Consider the following 3,254-nt stretch of genomic DNA (forward strand, 5'->3'; position numbering starts at 1 on the left):
CATAGTGAGGGACAAACATCTGCTTTTCTTCATTTCTCAAGCTCTCTCATGCCTCTTTGTACCTCCTCTTACTGGCTTGACACAAATCTGTAAGACACCCATGACATCCCTCACTGATGGTACTATAACTCCTTTTACTAGCGGTAGTCCTTTAAACCAGTTATATCAGACCCAGTTATTCCGTATGTGTTACGTTCATACCGACTAGATCAAACCTCACACACCTACCCTACAATGTCATTCTAAAAATAAACCACTGCATCTTCGAAATCTTGAAGCTACCAGGTATTGCATGATTAAATAAAAACAATATGAATGAATAAACTTTACATTTTTAAGAATTAATTCTATTGGGTTAATACGCTGCATTACACAGCGAGTCAAAACTTCCAACCATCACACAGAAGAATGGTAAAACAAGACATCGTATTGTGGTCCTCATATTCAAAGACTGCCGTTCCATTGTACACAGGTCTGTCATGAATCTCTGTATATTCTTAACCACATTCAGAAATACAAACTTACAGATACAGCCTGTAAGCGGAATAGTGAAAGATATGCAAGACAGGCTTAGGAGTGACTTTGTGGTAAGTAGCTTGCTTACGAACCACATGGTTCCGGGATCAGTCCCATTGCGTGGCACCTTGGGCAAGTGTCTTCTACTATAGCCTCTGGCCGAGCAAAGCCTTGTGAATCGATTTAGTAGACGGAAACTGAAAGAAGCCCGTCGTATATACGTATATATATATGTATGTGTGTGTATATGTTTGTGTGTCTGTGTTTATCCCCACCAACATCGCTTGGAAACCGATGGTGGTGTGTTTACATCCCCGTAAATTAGCGGTTCAGCAAAAGTGACCGATAGAATAAGTACTAGGCTTACAAAGAATAAGTCCTGGGGTCGATTTGCTCGACTAAAGGCGGTACTCCAGCATGGCCACAGTCAAATGAGTGAAACAAGTAAAAGAGTGAAGAGTAAGACATTCCAGACTTTTCTTAAATTCAACATATAATGTTGGTTGTGTTATCTACATTCCACCGATGTATCTTCATTAGAAACCAACTAATTCCATACAAGAAGACATGAAATAATTAAAAACAGAAGTGAATATACATACATACATACATGCTTATATACATGCATACATACATACATACATACATACATACATACATACATACATAAATACATACAAACACATATTACACACACACACGCACACAAACATATTCACACATACACACTTATATGGATATTTATATAATATGTATATGTATCGTCTCTTCTACTTTTAATTGCTTCAAGTCTTCCTGCATCGAAGGAACTGGCTTCTAACACACAGACACACATACACACGCACACACGCTAATACACAAACACATACACACATACAAACACACGAACACAAAAATACATGCATAAATCTATATCTATACTTATGTCTATCTATCTATCTATCTATCTATCTATCTATCTATCTATCTATCTATCTATCTATCTATCTATCTATCTATCTATCTATATATCTGAATATACATACAAAAATTACATTCATACATACACGCACATATTCATAATTTAATGATTTTCAACAGGTACACACATGCAAGTAGCTACATGTATACACGCAACATTTCTTTGACATTGTGATTATCTTGAAAACAACAGAAAAATGATCCGCCTGTTAGTTATATTCGCTGTATAAAACTTGGCCGGTAAACTATTTCTCTAATTTAATCAGAAATATTTGATAAAACTTGAAAATGTTGAAAGGGAAGCAAGGAAATAAAATAGAAAAAATAGATACATAAAGAAGATTGCATCGCCTAATTAGATTACAAAGCAAGTTGATAAGAGGATAAATCCATATTAATATAAATATACATACATACTTATACATATACATACATGCACATATATATATAAATATATATATATATATAAGTATATGTATATATATATATATATTTATTATACGTAGACTTATATATATATATATATATATATATATATATATATATATATATATATATATATATATATATATATATATGTTTTAGTATAGGCATGTATTCCACACATGTAGTATATACATACATGTGTGTACTCAAAGATAGATAGACAAATCAATATATATAAAGTATATTTATACATATGAAGTTGAACAAACAAGAGAAGTTTAAGAGTAAACGGAAGATTCACACACTGTACACACACGCCCGCGTTCCCGCGAAAGGATGGATATAAATGAGACGAAGTGTCGACTGCAGAAAATAGGCGTCTTCTCTCGTGAAGAATTTATTTATCTATCTATCCATTCATATAGATGTGTGTATATATATATATATATATATATATATATATATACTCATGTCAGTCGTATGTATATGTGCTAGGATATGCATATGTATATGTATACATATATATGTTCATATGCTCACACACGCACAGAAATAAATATATACATAGATACATATCATATATATATATACATACTTATATATAGATAGATATACACGCACACACATAAATTATATATACCTGCATGTTTGTATGTATGTATGTGTGTATGTTTCTCTGTGTGTCTTTAACATATTATTCGATATACTGTTACAGTTATACATACAGTATATGTAAAAAAATTCATATATATGTATATATATACACATACAATATCCTACTGGTAATATAACAGGCTCACTCGCGTACATGCACCCGCACACAGACACGTACGTACACACATACACACTCACACACAAAGAGACTTATATGTAACTTAAAAGTAAGTTATTGATACAATAAAAATAGCTCAAAGAAAATTTCCTTACAAAATAAATATTATCTAACGTGAAATTTTATGCAAACAGTTTATTATGGACTTGATAGATATATGTAGACTTTTGTGTACGCGCTTCAAGTCTCAAGCACATGCAGCGATCGAAAATTTTCTATGTGAATACCTTTTCTTTACGTAATAGTAAACGTATTTGCTAGTTTTTCTCAGTATTTCCGACCTAGTTTCGGATTCAACATCATATTCTTCTATTGCTTTTAGTAATTGTAGATACAGAGGTACAAGACGACACCTGCACATGTATGTACACATGAAACAAAAGCCCATCCCGGCACTTAACGGTGGATTTTAGACACTGATTCAACTTTGAGTACACGTTGTATGTACTTATTATCTTATGTTATTTGGCATATTATTGCACAACCATGTATATATATATGTATATATATATATATATAT

Source organism: Octopus bimaculoides, chromosome 3, assembly GCF_001194135.2.
Source record: "Octopus bimaculoides isolate UCB-OBI-ISO-001 chromosome 3, ASM119413v2, whole genome shotgun sequence".
NCBI classification, from domain to species: Eukaryota; Metazoa; Mollusca; class Cephalopoda; order Octopoda; family Octopodidae; genus Octopus; species Octopus bimaculoides.